Genomic DNA, 17948 nt, shown 5'->3' on the forward strand with positions numbered 1-17948 from the left:
TCCTTATCAGCACTGCACGTGGTTATAACTGGATTTTTAATCAGAGTTGCACTGGCCGCTTACTTTTACAGAGCCAGGCTATCTGGCTATCAAAAATCTGAACTTCAAATAATGAAGTTCAGATTTTTGAGCGTGAAGGTGCATTTGCCCCTCGCTCCCTATTTTAACTTTGCTGATTTTTCTTGTCCTTTATGCTTGATCAGATAGCCTGGCTCTGTAAAAGTAGGCGGCCAGTGCAACTCTGATTAAAAATCCAGTTATAACCACGTGCAGTGCTGATAAGGACCACGTGTTTCTGAGACTCCTTATCCTTTATTTTCTTCTTTCTAGGTATTTCTTTCTTCTGATGAGGAGGGACCTTTAGCTGCCCTCGAAATCGATTGAGTGTTTCATTATACCTACGCTAAATACAAGGTTGTTTTTTCGATTTTGAGTATATAGACGTTTTCACTTAAATAAAAATTTTGAGTATATTTTGTAAAATATTCAAAATAACTTATGCCTTAGATATTTCAGTTTGGTTAGCAGACTAAAATAAATAAGATATAAATAAAAACGTTCAATAGCGTCAAATGCGGAAATAGTTAAAGTGTAGAGTGTGCAAATAAGTTTATCTTAATGATATTTTAACAAAAATTTCAATAATAAAAAATCTAGAAGCTTTCAGATTTTACATTACGCCCGAAGGGAAGTTTTAAAAAATTTTTTAGGTTACCATTATTTATTAAATATGATGATCTTTGCACTTAAACCATAAAATTCAGTTCAACAGCAATATCGCAAAATAAGTTTTAAAAAATATACATATCTTTAGAATTTCTGATACACAGTCTCGCCCGCTGGAAATAAAAATTTTCCTTAGAGTGTTGCCATTGTTCACTTTGAAATCGTTGAAGTTGTTAATTAAAAATTAGTCAAGGTTTTACAAAATATGAAATACATAATAAAACAAATTACAAATTATAAATTTGGGCTTTCAGATGATCATATTCGGGTGGAAACGTACATTATTCAAAATTTGATGGCTCTAGGTACCATAGTTTTAACATACATACATACATTTATATACATACGAAACATATATACATTTATGCAAATTTTTCATTATTTAATTTTTTTAAGTATAATACAGGGCTGTAATGTTTGGTAACAAGATTTTGAAGAGTGAACTGACATTTAAAGTTTTCAACGCAAAAATGCCAAAACGGAATTAATAGCCCTTCTGGACTAATGGCCCTTTGGGCTAAAAACGCTGTAAATTCATACTAAAAAAATAATTTTAGAACATGTTGTTAATTAAGGTATGAGGTAAAACAAACTTACAATCACTTTCGTTTATGCAAATAATTGTACAAGACTCTGAAGAAACACTTTCTTTTAAATGTATGAAATATTTCCTAACGTGTATGGAAGAAGAAAGTACAGTATTCTGAGTTCAGAAGCCTTCTGAATATGTAGGCCTTTCGTATTTAGGGATGAAAACACAAAATAATGCTTCAGAAAGTATTATTTATCATTTATAAAAATCTGTTTTGTAACACAGATCAGTAAAATCTGTCTATTAGTGTAATGAGGATTTAATTTAATGAGATTAAAGTATTTTGATGTACTGAATTCATAAGATGGTTTTGACTTTGAAATTCATCATTACAGGCAGATTTATTTGATTGTTATAGATGTATTAAAACAACACAGTTCTTTTACGAAAAATGCACATGCAGAGTTTTCACAGATTTAATGTGCTTATTTCAATGTTCTGCATTCATTTGCAAAATTTTTACTCTATTGCCAAATTGAATAATATGATTACAAATACATAGTACTTGCACAATCCCAAGCAAATTATATATATATATATATTGTCCCACAATATTCAATTTATTCTATTAACTTCAGACCTCAAAGTCAAAATTCTGGAAACTATTTTAACCAAGGAACGGTAGTGGGAACCGGCATAAGCAACTCATCTAACTTTTTAACAACACTGATCATAAAGTAAGCAAAAAATTAGAAGTAATGTCAACGATATTCAAACTTATTATGTTACATATATTTTTGGCAAACACTCGGATTTTAACTCGCATTTCTAAATTATTATTCTCAAATTAATATTTATTTTTTAATAAATTTCAAAATGCTAATGTTTTTCATATTATATTACTATAATTTCCACAATTAGTGCAGGAAAACAAAATCCACGTTCTAAATTAGAAGCGAAATTTCTTTTCAACATTCAAAACATCCGCATTACTGATGTTTGGCGACGGATACATAAACCCTAAAGCAATTTAATTGTAGCTATTATGACAGAAATCAGTAGATACTTAGATTATTGTACTCAAGAATTTCACTTGTACATTATAAACATTTGAGAAGATATACACTCTAAATTGAAGGAGCGAATAATATTACACTTACTAGGCACCTGAATCAGGTTCCCAATTACCTCTTCGGCAATTATTTACCGAAATTTTCCTTTTTTCTTCATTTTAAGGAAATTTTACCAATATATGAACTTTCTGTAAATGATTTGAGCAATTAATAGCTGCACATCCGCCCATTTTACGCAAAAAAGTGAAGAAATTATTGCACCACTAACTATGCAGCCGCCATTAATATTACCACTTCGACTCGCGAATGGCGGGTGATTCAGCCTGGTATATAGAAGGTATCGAAACACGATTTTTTGGTTGTTTCATTTTTCAATCAAGTCTGTTGCCATTCTAAAAAAACCTAATACATTTATTTTTCAAATTTCATCGGTTTGCTACTGATGAACAAATTAAAGTATTTAAAATAAATTGACGATTGTAGTGACCGATAGATGGCGCTTTAAATTCGTCTGCAATTTCGAATACATCTGATCCCAATTGGTTAGAATCTGGAAGCAGTACGGTCTGCATATGAACTCACTTTATAACCATTGTAGTACTTCATTCATGAGAGAGATGCGCTGCATCAGCCAATCAGCAAGAGACTCACATCACGTGTTATGTTCTACGTCACAACTTCTCTCTTGCCTCATAGTCTTAAAACAAATGGGAATGCGCATGCTTTTCAAATTCACCCAGATCATCAACTTTATGCTTCGCCTAGGATATTTCCCAGCAAGCTGGAAAACTGCAATTATTGCACCAATTCTAAAACCAGGCAAACCTGCTACTGACCCAATCTCAGATAGGCCAGTGTGAGCCTACTGTCAGCTCTGAGCAAGATAGCAGAATCTGTCATCCTTCAAAAAGTGCTGAAATATGCTAAAAACAACAAAGTGATTATTGCAGAGCAATTCGGCTTTAGAAAAAAGCACTCAGCGGTGCATAAGTTATACAGAGTGACTGAAATGATTGCCTCAGAATACCAAAATAAGACTATTACTGGTGCAATTTTCTTAGATGTTTCTAAGACCTTCGACAGGGTTTGGCTGGAGGGTCTACTCTACAAGTTAATCACCCTGCGTTTCCCAGGATACATCACCAACATCATTACTTCCTATCTAACAGATCGACACTTTATCGTTCGTGTCAATCACACTACCTCATCCCCCAGACCCAGCAGAGTCGGGGTCCCCCAGGGCAGTCTTTTAGGGCCAATTTTATTCAATATTTACACGAATCATTATCCCACAGACACCACACACCACCTTGGCAATCTACGCAGACGATACTGCAATTCTTACACAAAGAGCATCTCAAGGTCAGTTATACAGGCATTACAAAATCACATACAGGCACTGGAGTGCTGGATAAAATCCTGGAAGATTCAAATTAATGTTTCCAAATCTGATGCCATATTATTCACAAAAGAGAGGAAACTTGAGCCGAACCTGCATGTTTCAATGTATGGTACCCCAATCCCCTGGGTAAAGCAAGTCCGCTATCTAGGTGTTATACTTGATTGTTGAAGAATGTAAGTTTGTTGAAAATGAACCTAACTGTTATTATATGCCTCATAGGCCCGTTATACGTGAAGGAAAAGTAACAACAAGAATAAGAATAGTTTAGGATGCCTCCTCTAAGTCTGAGGGAGCTAAATCGTTAAATGAATGTTTGATATCAGGCCCTAATTTAAATCCTAACTTGTTGGATATAATTTTAAAATTTCGCGTACATAAAGTTGCATTTTGTGCATACATAGAGAAGGCTTTTCACCAAATTCAAATTGATAGTGAAGATAGAAATTTTTTAAGGTTCTTGTGGTTTGATCATTCTTACGACGATAGTGAAAATAGTTTAGGCTTTAAGGTTCTCCGAATGTGCCGAGTGGCGTTTGGAATGACAACAAGTCCGTTTATTTTGTCCGCCACTATCAAACATCATATTAAGGGTTATGAAAAGAAATATAGCAAAGCTGTTGACAGGTTAAATAAGTCCTTATATGTTGATGACCTTATCCATGGAGCAGACTCCGTTGAAAAAGTTTTCTCATTATCAACTGATGCAGTTAAAATTCTTCAAGACACTGGTATGAATTTAAGAAAATTTGAATCAAATTCCGTATCTTTAAAACATCATTGGCAAGATATTGGTTTAATTAATAAGGAAGATAATTCGGATAAGAAAACGTTAAAGGTGCTGGGAATAATTTGGGATTTGGATGAGGACACATTGAAATTAGATGTACAAGAACTTTTACAACCAGTTGACTGGAAACACGTTACGAAGCGAAAGGTATTACAGATTGTGGCAAAAATTTATGACCCAGTTGGCTTCATTGCACCTTTTGTTATCAGAATAAAATTCTTATTACAAGAGTTACGGGAATTGGGTATTGATTGGGACACAATTTTGCCCAGCTATTTGAGTGAAAAATTTAAAACTTGGTACTTTGAAATTGAAGTTATTCTCAACTTGTGTATTCCTAGAAAATACATATTAAATGATGAAAGTGTAAATTTCGATAAAATAGAGTTTTTTGTCTTTTGTGACGCCAGCCTCAAGGGATATGGAGCTGTTGCATATTTTCGTGATCCTGATTCTTGCTGTACGTCTTTTGTTCTTTCAAAGAGCCGTGTATCCCCACTTAAAAAATTAACCTTGCCTCGTTTAGAACTTATGGGAGCCATTATTGCCGCAAGAATAGTTAATATTTAAGGAAATTATTTAATATCCAAGAAGATAATGTATTTTGTTTTAGTGACTCTAAAATTGTTCTTCACTGGATCAGGGGTACCGCTGACAAATGGAAACCCTTTGTTGCTAATCGTGTACGTGAAATACAAGATGTTGTATCACCTTCGCAATGGAAATACTGTAAGGGAAATGACAATCCGGCTGATATAGTTTCACGTGGATTAAGAGCTTCTGATATAGTGGGAAAACTTTGGTTCAATGGACCAGTGTGGTTAAAAGAGAAAAATTTACCTTCATCATCTTTTGATCCTTTGATCGAGTGGTGGTGGAAGAGGTACAGGTAGAACAGCGTCAAACTACTGTATGTTCTGTTATTAGCCAAGAGGCTGAATTTGAATTGACATCCAGGTTTTCATCCTGGAAAAAATTGAAACGCGTAACTGCATGGTGTTTAAGATTCTGCCACAATATTAAACTTACATCTTTAAAACTCAAGGGTTTTTTTAACAGTTCAAGAATTGAATAAGGCAAGCAATCTGATTTTTAAAATCATACAAAATTCCGAATTTAGAGAAGAAATTAGACTTTTGAAAGCAGGGAAGAAATTGAATCTCAGCAGTAAAATCCTGAAATTAAATCTTTTCTTGATAGAGAAGAAATCCTTAGAGTCGGTGGTAGACTCTGTAACTCGAATCTTTCAGAAAACACAAAGTATCCAATCGTTCTTCCCCAAAGTCACCAAGTTACTGAATTGATAGTCAAACACTTTCACGAAGTGAACCTTCACGGAGGAGCCACATTAACATTATCTGCTCTGCGACAGAAATATTGGATCGTTAATGGCCGAGAAATTGTAAGAAAAATAATTTGGAAATGTATAAAATGTTTTAAAAATCGAATAAGTACATCCAGTCAGATAATGGGCGACCTACCTGTTTCTCGCGTATTGCCGGATAGAACATTCTCGAATACAGGACTAGATTTTGCAGGCCCCTTTTTAATTAAAGCTAGGAAGGAAGAGGGGGAACGAGATATAAATGTTATGTTTGCCTTTACATATGCTTCACCACAAAGGCCATTCACTTAGAAGTAGTCAGTGATCTAACAACTGAAGCATTCCTAGCATCTCTGAAAAGATTTGTGTCGCGCAGAGGAAAACCCAAAAAAATCTTTTCAGATAGAGGAACCAACTTTGTTGGGGCTGATCGAGAATTACGAAGATACATAACTACACTTTCCTCTGAGGAAGCATTTCAAAACTACCTGAGCGGTGAAAATATTCAATGGATCTTCAATCCTCCTGCTGCCTCTCACTTTGGAGGCCTTTGGGAGGCTGGAGTGAAACAAATGAAGATTCACTTAAAGCGGACTATTGGGACCCAGTTTCTAACATACGAAGAATTTCACACCTTAATTACACAAATCGAGGCGTGTTTGAATTCCAGGCCAATAGTTTCCATCTCATCTGACCCTGAAGATTTTAATCCTTTAACACCTGGACATTTCCTAATTGGGACTACATTAACAGCAATTCCTGAACCTGATCTTACAAATAATAAGCTAACCCCTGCTGAAAGATGGAAATTGACACAGCAAATTTTCCAGAGCTTTTGGGAACGTTGGTCTAGAGATTATCTTTCACAATTACAAGGGCGTACCAAATGAATGAGGGACAAACCAAATTTAGCCCTCAATGACTTAGTCTTGATAAATTACGAAAATTTGCCTCCATTAAAGTGGCAAATTGGACGAGTAATTGAACTATATCCTGGTGCTGATGGAAAAGTTCGTGTTGTGAAACTAAAAACTTTATTGGGCAAAATGAAGCGTCCTATACATAAACTTTTACCATTGAGTGAATAAGACTCTAAAAAAAGCCATTAACTGTATATTCATAATTTGTGTCTTTATTATTGTTATTAATTCAATTATGTTTCAGATTCAGAGAATGGACCACAATTGTGGATTATGGTAATTTAGCAGTTTCATTATTTTGTTTTCCATCTAGAGATTGTAAGTATGTTTTATTGTAAAATTTTGTGCTAAATTTAATGTTGTTATTCAATTTAAATTTGTCATTATGCATTTTTATTTTATATGATATACTGTTGAATGTTTGGGAAACTTGTTTAAATCTAAAATTGAAGATCTTTATAACAATGTTGTAATGAACCAATGTTCATCGGGGCGGAGTATGTTCCGTCTTTTCGGTAGATAGGTGGCGCTCTTGATGCGCGCCGATGAAAAATATTTTACTTGACGCTTGAACTTAAAGAATGACGCATGTCATACCCTTTTGATGCTTGATTATGTTTCATGGCCGCTATAGGCGGAAGTAATATACTATATCATTAAGTTTATCGTTAATAAATGTTATTTCTGTGTTCTGTGAAATCTTGAAGTTTTGATTTGAAATTCTAATGCTCTCCCAACCTGTTTTCTGAAAAACGAAACAAACTTGAGAAATTATGACTCATGAAGAGAGACACCACACACAACTCAAAAACAATTTTATTAATCAAAATAAGCACCAGCCAAATCAATGCATTTTTGCGAACGAGATATAATTTTATTTATGCCGGTAGAATAAAATTCTGGAGTTCTGGACGCGATAAAGCTGTTAAAGGCGTTTTTGGCCAGGTCTTGGTTTCTGAAGCATTTCTTCTGAAGAATGTTATCCAGATGTTTGAAAAAGTGGTAATCGGTCGGCGAGAGGTCAGGCGAATGTGGGAGAAGAGCGAGTTTCGTATCCCAATTAGTTCAATTTCTGTAGGGTCAGTTGTACGACGTGCGGCCGAGCAATGTCGTGGAGAAGAACTGGCCCCTTTCTGTTGACCAATGCTGGGCACATGCGTTGCAATTTTTGGTGCATTTCCTTTGATTTGTTGACAGTACTTATCTTGTGGTAGATGAGATCGGCCGCAGACTACCAAACAGTCACCATAATTTTCTTTTGGTGCAAATTTGGCTTTGGAAAGTGTTGTGGTGTCTGGCCGTAGTTCAACCACTGAGCAGAATATCGCCGGTTGTTATCGAGAATCCACTTTTCGTCGCACGTAACAATTCGATCAAGAAAAGGGTCGTTTTTGTGGAGAAGAGCAGACGACACTTTAAAACGGTGTTTTTTATTTTCGCTTTTCATTTCGTGAGGCACCCACTTATCGAGCTTCTTTGACTTTCCTATACGATTCCAAGTGATCAGAAATCATTGTTTTGCTTACGCTAAGCTCCTGCGCAAGCTCTAGAACATTTGTGAACATGTTTGTTTCAACTAAAGTCTTCAAATCGCCGTCATCAACAGCTGAAGAGCGTCCACGACGCTCTTGATGTTCCAGGTGAAATTCTTCACAGTGAAACTTTTGGTACCACCGTTGAACTGTAGATTCATTAATACTTTTCTCGCCCCATACATCGTTGACATTTCGAGCCGTTTGTGCTGCGCTGTGGCCTAGCTTGTACTCATAAAAGTAAATTCGCCGAAAATTCCGTTTTGACATCTAAATAAAAACATCTAGCAAATATTTTTAAATAATTGATTATTATAGAAATATAGAGCGAAAATAGAGCTTCAAAATGATATATAAACCAATGTAATTCAAAATACTTTTGTTGCTAAAAATGTACAGGAAAGATAAATAATTGCAAAACCTGCGTTATTTTCCAGACAACGCGATATAAGAGTACAAATTACTTATCGGTTACAAGTTGGCGATGTTGATGACTTTTTTTTTTTTTTTTAACGAACCAAAAAAAAAAAAAAAAAAAAAAAACTAATATCGCAAGTTGGCAAACAGTAGCAAGATATCGAAAGTAAATGCACTTTAGGAATATAAAATACAAATTTTAATTATTTAATAACGATTGTATCGTGTATTAAAAATGAAACGCCTGCCGCTTTCGAGAAGTAATTTTTATTTTTACCCCAAGGGGGCAATTTTTCCAGAAGGGCTAGTAATTAGGGTTTGACATTTTGCGCCGTCCACTATAAAACGGCGTTTCACTTTTCAAATTGTTGCTACCGAATATTATCTCCCTACATTATATTTAAAGAAAGTAAATAATGAAGAATTTGCATGAATGTTTGTTTCTCGCACTATAAAAAAACAACGATACCTAGAGACACCAAACTTTCCACTCGAATATAGGTATCTGGAAGCCAAATTTGGAATTTGTTTTATTATCTGTTTCATATTTTGTACAACTTTAACGAATTTTTGATTTACAAGCTAACAATTTCAAAGCGAGCAACGGCAACGAAAAGAAATGTAAATGAAAAATTTGAAAACAAACACCTAATTTTAATTAGCTATAACCTCTTTTATTTTTATTTAATTTGGGGACCTCTCTCTACCTTAAAAATAGTACTATAAGTCTAAATTACGTCATTCAAATTCATCATGCAATCGTACGTAACGCTTACTGCAACTACCTCTTGCCCAGTCACTAACCCCCATAGCACAAAACATCCTCAGGATGTCCTATTTAAGTCGCAATATCCCGGGACATACTTAGGATGTCCTAAGGATGTTGATTCTCAGATGTCCTGAGGAGATCGTAATTTAACATCCTGAGGATGTCTTATTTAAGTCGCTATGTCCCGGGATATGACAGGATGTCCTGAAGATGTTGATTCTCAGATGTCCTGAGGAGTTCACCAATTTCTCATCCTGAGGACATTCATTCTGCATTGTCCGGAGGACTTTCGTTGTCAAACATTTTTAGGATATTTGTTCTCAAATTTACCAGTTTTAATTTTTTGACATTGCACATCTGAAACTTGCACATTATTTTATTTTTCATATGTATTTTACTAAGTTGTTTCTAAATGCTGTACATTAAAAATATTGATATGATTGATGATTTATTCTTGTTATTTTGTTATTAATTTTAACTGCTATTTTTTCTGACGTTTTTAAAAATTTATTTAGTCATGGAAAAGATTTTTTTCAATGGATTAGCATTTTCTAGAATATTTGCAAAATTCTAAATAACATATATTTTTTTTATAAAAAATGTGTAAATTACATGTATAATTACTTACAGATTACAAACCCTACTACAAATATAGGTAAAATTAGATATAGATATATTTAATTACGGAAACGAATTTTTTTTTTTTTTTTTTTTTTTTTTTTTTTTTTTTTTTTTTTTTTAAAGTTGGATATAGAGACATTAGGTATTTTTTTGGGAAGCAGGAAACATGAAAAATTAGCAACTGCCTTCGCCGGGAATCGAAGGACGGACCTCTGGAATACCGGCACAGTGTGAAGAACCACTACACCACGAAGACACGCTAGGTGTGGTGGTGGTGTATTTAATAATGGCAAAGCACACTAGGGCTATCTGCCTAAGGGGAGGGATGTCTTCGTGGAGGACTTTCTAAGGGAAACTGGCTCGTATACACGTTACACGTGGGGAAAACCACGAAAACACCCATGCAGCCAGCCCGTTCGCGGGATTCGAACCTCGGATCGCACTACCAGGGTTCAGCGACTTTACCGCTCGGCCGCTGGTGGGCCGAAGACACGCTAGGAAAGCGGGAGAAATACCTTATATTACTTCTCTTTTTAAAGGCCGACTTTTTTTTAAGGGGATCCAATCACTAAATCCTGGGTGTGGATATACCTCATCCAACACCTTTTTAGTTCGGGCGCCACTGTAGAGACATTAGGATTTTTTTGGGAAGCCGTAGAGATGAAAAATTAGCAACCGCCTTCGCCGTGAATCGAACCACGGACCTCTAAAATACCGGCCCAGCGTGCAGAACTATTACACCACGAAGGCACGCTAGGAAAGCGGGAGAAATACCTCATAAGGAAAATTTTTTCCTCTAATTACAGGACAGAAAATGTTTTTCAATCGCGCGATCTGTTATTGATATTCGAGCATATTGTTTTAGAAACCAATGCACCATTATTATATGCTGGCTTATTTTATAGTTATATGCAGTTTAATTTTATGTTTATGTTACTGTAGTATTGTCATTATAATAAAAGTATATTGATATTGAATTACAGTCGTGCGATAATTTCGCAGTAAAGATACATCTCTGATGACTATCCAAGATTCTAGAAACTTTGGTCTTATATAGAGATGGTCGTCTTATAGAAATAATGCTTAATATTAATATTTATTTATAATCTCAGAACTATTGGTCACTTTCAGAAGTGGTCGTTTGAGAGGCGATATTCTATATTATTTACTGATACTCTCAGATTCCAAAATTTGTTTATATTCTCAGAAATATTGGATGGAAGGTGGTCGTCCCATACATGCAAAATTTTACATTTCATTAAAAATGAACTCGGCATTATTTAACTATTTCCCTATTAATTAATTAATTAGATAAAGAAAAAATTAGAAATAGTACTGTTTATTACGGAATAATGTAGGAAGTTCTACAGAACTATATTCTTTCGCGTCATTGCACATTGTATCCGGCAAACTACTAGTTCCTCGTATTCTTCCGCAAATCCGTAAACATCTGTCTGATTTGAAACGAAATCCAAAATGGCTGCGCCATGAGGTTAACTTGTATGGGTAATTTTTGTTGCATGAAAGGTAAGTTCAGTTGCAATACTTGTATGTTTACTTTTTTTGCTTTTCGAATTTATGTCATTTTGACAGTTAAGTGTTTCACAGCTTTATGAATTGTTACCATTCTGTCGTGAATTACGTGTATCTCAATGGCTGGCTGTCTTTTCAAATATCTAATTTGCCCTGCTATCCAAATGTTTATGACTGAATTTTTTTTAGTCTAGTTTATGCATTCAGTTTCAAAATAATATGTGTGATCAGATTGCTTATTATTTTATTGCAGCAATAAATTTATGTTAAATAGTTTGAACAATTGTATAAAAATAAGAGTTTGCATTGTTTTGTCCAAAATATGTATGGTTGAAACATTATCTTAATCTAGTTTGTAATTCAAGTTTTTTTGGGGGTACTGTTCTGTTATTGGGACCAGAATCGGAAATGTATGAACCTGTGTTCGTAAGTACGTGCATAGATGTGTATATGTAGACACACAAATATACAAGTATACATAAATACAATTCTGAACCCGGTCCTGATAACAGAACAGTACCTTTTTTTAATCTTTTTTGAATATTTTATAAAAGGATTAAGCATTTTTCAAAGTGCATATCATTTTAAGATTCGACTTGCAGGAAGACAAAATATGGTCATTCAATCAAATGCTTATGATTGCTTTTAACATTTTCTCATAAATATTGTTTGCATTTTTATTGTATTTTAGATACTTTAGTTATGTAAAGTGAACATGAGAATATTAGGAAAGCTGAAGAATATGAATAGCTACCATAATACATGTATTTCTTCATCGAGCCCATTGTTTTAGAAACCAATGCACCATTATTATATGCTGGCTTATTTTATAGTTATATGCAGTTTAATTTTATGTTCATGTTACTGTAGTATTGTCATTATAATAAAAGTATTGATAATTTTTGTTGAATCTTGCAAGTTGCCTAACATTCAGAATTATTACTACCGAATTTTACTGATAGGTTTTTTCGAGTTGACATAATCTATCTGATAAATAAAATAAACTGGTGTTTAAATTATATGCATTTCTCTTAATGTTTCATTGAAAGTGAGATGGAAATATAAATGCTATCCAGAAAAGTGAATTCTTTTTGCCTGAAATAACAAACTGTACTAAATGATTAATGTTTATATCATTTTAGAAATGTCAATATTAAAGTTTCTCCCCCTTCTCTTCTTTGATTTTGAAATAATTTATAATAAAATAATATATGCATAAGTGTAATTAATGTAAAGTGTCATTCAGTAATATAATTTATTTTTACTGATATTTTTATATTTCTTATCTGGGTTTTCTTTTGGTGTTAGAAGGAGGAAAAGACTGTAATGTTTTAATTAAGGAAATAATTAAAACATTACAGTCTTTTAAATAACACAGTTACAGTAATGTTTATTGAAGCAATCAGTACTGTGTGATTGCCAGTGATTGAATAATGTTAAAATGCATTGTTCATAAGGTGTTGGTGTATTTAATTATGGCAAAGCACACTAGGGCTATCTGCCTAAGAGGAGGGATGCCTTTCGTGGAGGACTTTCTAAGGGAAACTGGCTTGTATACACGTTACACATGGGGAAAACCATGAAAACACCCATGCAGCCAGCCCGTTCGCGGGATTCGAACCTCGGACCGAACTACCAGTGTTCAGCGACTTTACCGCTCGGCCGCTGGTGGGCCATTTGTTCATAAGGAAATTTGCTTATCTTTGTGTTATAGATTTTATTTTGACATAAGCTGAAATTTGAATTATTGGAAGCACTTTGAAAACCCGAATTATTTCCTGAATCATTAATCAGGCCAATATATAAAATACAAATTTTCATACAAAATTATTTCTTTGAGCATATTATAAAGAGCTCATTTAATTTTATTATTTGTACAAATTTTAGACAAAAGTAGCATGTAACAGTTAAAGATTTATTGAAGCCTACTTGTTACTTGTGGTAACAAAGAAGTGTGAAAGATATTGCCACATTAGCGAACATGACGATCATTGATGCTTAGTTTAGTAATTTAATAATATATTGAGAAATGCTGGGAACTTTCAGAAGTAGACATTTCGGAAATGATGGGCTTGATAAGAAATTTACATGGTTTTTTTATTTATTCTTTAGTTAAGAATGGATTTTAGATGTTCATGTGAAAGAATTGTTAAAGTTTGGCATTTAAAAAAATGAATTAATAATATGCAATTATCTTTTTATTATACATATATTACTATATATTTCTAATGCGCTATGTAAATGTCAGTGCTAAACAATTGAGATACTATTGTCAGGGCAATCTTTTCTTATACATGAAAAATTCTGATACTTTCTTATCATCTGCCCTCACAGCTTCAACTTATGCTACAACAGCAAGAGTATGCACATGATAATAGCAAACTATGAATATGCATACCACACACATGTATTTACATGCTTTATATTTAATCTTTATTTCTGAATAGTATTCCATTGGATGAAAAATATGTGAATATTGACCCAATGTATATATTTTTGTGTGTGTGCATCCTAAAATTTCTTGTTTCTTATAAAGTGCTTATATGAATTACTACTTGTGAACAGAGCAGTAGATATGAACCATAAACTAACCATTTTGCCAATTTTCACAGCTTTGCTGATAGTCAGAAAGCACCAAAATTTGTAATAATGTTAAGTTTAAATGATGTTCTATACTTTTGTGTTAATTTTTCTATTCTATTAATTCTATTACTGATCAAACTTTCTGCAGGAATTTCAACTGGTTAAGATGTTATTACCATGTGGAGAAGAATTTGGTTTTCAAGCTAGAAAAAATTGCAGCTGAAGGATTTTGTAGAAGGTCAGTCAAACTGGTTTTAGTTAATTATAATTTAATTTTGGGTTAATAATTCTCAAATTTATTTATCATAAGTGTCTAAAGGTCTTCTAAATTAAATTCTGCTTGTTTTTGAAATTTTTTATTCATTCTTTGATTATTATTATTATTTTTTTTTTTAATTTACTAACTTATATCCAGGCACATAATGTTGCATTTAATGCCATACCTTAAATATTGTAAAATGTTAAAATAATGCATTTCACTTAAAAATGTGGTTGTGACAGTAAATTTTCTGTTACATTTAATCATATCTATAAACATTGGTATACATCATTTTTCAATAATCTGTATATTATTTTGTGCATTTCTTTTACATCCAAGATCTGGCATATTACTTGCTTTTCAAACTGATAACATGGTGTAATAATGTAAGCTAATAGTCAAAGTTTACTATGGAACGGGCCAAATTTAATAAATTATTCTTTGATAGAAATTTATTCATGTGTTCAGTGTGTCTCATCTCTTTAAATTGCTAAAGTAAATTTTATGTACTTGCATTTAGGAATTTTGACTGTATCAGAGTAATTTTGTTTCAGTTATTATAACATGCAAGGGAAAAAATTCATTCATAGCTCCGTATTTAAAATTAGTTAATTAAAGTCCTTAATAAAGAGGGACGTTTTGTTGTTTTTAATGTCGATAGAGTTTAATTCAAAAATATGCCAGATTAAGGGTTACTTTTTAACCTAATTTAAAATTTTCATTACTTTAACATGTCCAATAATTGTTATTTTTTAACCTAATTTAAAAATTTAAAAGTAAATTTAATAAATTAAAATTTAATAAATTAATTAAAGTAATTTAAAAGTAAATTTTGTTTACTTTTTAACCTAATTTAAAATTTTCATTACTTTAACACGTCCAATAATTGTTATTTTAACTCTGATATTGTAATAATATCAAAATTCCTTACTTTTTGATAGGTAATCCAAATGTAAAACAAGAAAAGAAAAAATTAAAATCTAGAAGTATATTTATTTCATACCTCTAACAAATAAAAACAACACAAGCACTTTTTACTGTCTATCTGCATAGTGTGGCATGTCCCGTAAGACTGAGATTTGTATGGTCAAATCCATGTTTCAGTTAAAGGAAAATGCATGCACAGTCTTCTGATTTTCCCTTCGATTAAGGATTCTGTATATACTAGCGTAAGAAATATATTAGTTAATGCAGTGTTATACATCAATATTTATAGACAATTATTGTGGCTATGTTTATTATAATTTTGTTCACTGTAATGGCTGGAGTGCCTAAACCATCATGCTCTGTAAACAAAACTCAAATCTTCATCTCTGCATACTGCTCCACTAGTGTTTAAACCACTGAAATGGTGATTATGGTAGAACATCTTTGGTAAAAATTTACTCTACTGTAACCCTTGGCAAATCGTTTCTTTTTTTTATATCAAGATCGTCACCTGAGAGGATCGGCACCAATTTCAAGGTGGCCGCTACACAAAACCAAAATAAGAAGTCAGACATACACAAACTCTGTGTCCATGTACACATCGACCTATTAAAACAGAGAACTGCACAAACTGGGCATTGTGCACTGCCTTAACTTTGTCCATGTACACATTGATCTATTTTCACTTTAAGAAAATCAGAAAGTTAAAAATATCATAGTTACCAGAAAAAATTTGCCACTGTCTTAACACACAGACAACCAAAAATACACAAACAGAGAGGAATAAGTTACCAAAAATACATATTTCGTAACATAAAAAAATTAAACAACAAATCTTCTAACAAAAATTAACACACAGAGACAAAAAAATAAATGAAACGTCATTTTTTTAACATACCTTTTTTTTCACATGCATATGTTTAGGCTTCTCACCACCATCCTCCAGGTAAGCAATTCAATTAAATTTTTCGTCTCTTAGTCACCTCAGACATACTCAAACGATGGTACCCACACCAAAATAATAAATAGCATGTTCAAAATACAAGACCATACCACTTCCATGCAACCAAACACAGCAATTGAAAAGAATGGTAAGAACCAAAAACCTGGGACCGTACAAAAGGTTTACTATTAAAAAAAGTAGCTCAAAACTAAATTTATCACAGCACGTTGGCAATATTTGCAGAAATAACTCCTTTTTATTGACAATTTTTTTTTTTTTCCCCCAAAGGCTACTTTTGCCAACATTATCAACATTAGGGTTACCGAAAAACTTATTTGACACAATGGGCTTCCACATTTCACAAACAACCAATACCACTTTGCGATTTTTTTTTTCAGACAGAAACCAAGGTGTACCATACAGTAAAGATTAGCCACATCTTCATTTACTACTGGTACAAGTACTTCTTTGGTAAATTTCTGCAGTTAAATTCAAAAGTTTAAAATTGCATTAACATGATCAGATTCAGAGTCATAGCTAGGGCTTTCAGCGCTCAGGGACAACTGAAGATTTCGCACCCCCTACTGCTTGCCAAGGATGGAAAACATTTAATTCTAAAATGTTCTAACATCAGTTTGGCGCCCCTTGGATTCTGCACCCGGGGCCAGATGCCCCCCTTTCCCCCCTCTAGCTACGCCCCTAATCAGATTTTATTTTCTGCACGTAGCTAACAATTACTTATGTGTTGTCAGATAAATGTTAGCAGATGCAGTTAATTATTTTTTACTTGCCAATCTCATGAGACAAGTTTTTTTTTGCTCCTGCAAGACTTTGTTGCAAAATAAATTCATTCTCACTCTTTTTGGACTTGCCTACACATTAAATTTAAAATAGTTTTATGAATAGGTAAGATGTGATTATCATAATTTTGTTTCTTTCTTTATCTTGGAAACTTTATCTGTTGATTCAGTATCCAGGTTACCTACCAGTGGCTGATTGATAAAACTGCTCATATGTTCAGCTGGTGGTTTGAGTTTATTTTCTGACATAAAAAATTTTAAAAGGCATCCCCCATGTTTATTTTACTATAATCGAAAAATCAAATAATTGCTACTCTGTTTATAGGTACTAAACGTTAAAATATTTTAAATGCTTCCTTTAATTTGCATTCTAATAGTAATTTGTTTAAATTTAATTATGAATTATATTCACATATAGTAATTGTGAGTTTTTTTTTATTTTAGGTGCTGTGAAAGGCAATGACAGAGATCCAATTTATCAAGAGTTCTTATATACATAAGAATACATGGATATAATATTGTTTTTCATGAATTCAAATAAGATGTGATAAATTGGATTAATAAAAACTATTTTGAATTTTGAAAAGTGTTTTTTCTCTGTTAATCATAATATAGTGCCATAAATTTCTGAATGTGTTTATTTTTCATCCAAATAAATAGCTTTACAAAAATTTGTCATATTAATAGATATTGCATAATTTAGCATTATTATAAATATTTATTATAGCAGATTTAGCTGAACTACTTTTTTAGTCTCTTTGCAGATGAAGTCACAAAGGTAAGTGGTTAGATATTTTTCT

General features: G+C 32.9%; 1 long non-coding RNA gene across 1 annotated transcript; it reads left to right on the forward strand.

Moving 5' to 3' along the window:
* Positions 1 to 9860: 9860 nt before the first annotated feature.
* On the forward strand, positions 9861 to 17734 carry LOC146998261 (uncharacterized). Its single transcript, XR_015040401.1, has 3 exons — positions 9861 to 11630; positions 14368 to 14457; positions 17593 to 17734. It is a non-coding gene; the product is annotated as an uncharacterized LOC146998261 (long non-coding RNA).
* Positions 17735 to 17948: the final 214 nt, after the last annotated feature.

Source organism: Stegodyphus dumicola, chromosome 3 (genome assembly GCF_044657685.1).
Source record: "Stegodyphus dumicola isolate Sdum_Otavi_A_Nest chromosome 3, ASM4465768v1".
NCBI lineage: Eukaryota > Metazoa > Arthropoda > Arachnida > Araneae > Eresidae > Stegodyphus > Stegodyphus dumicola.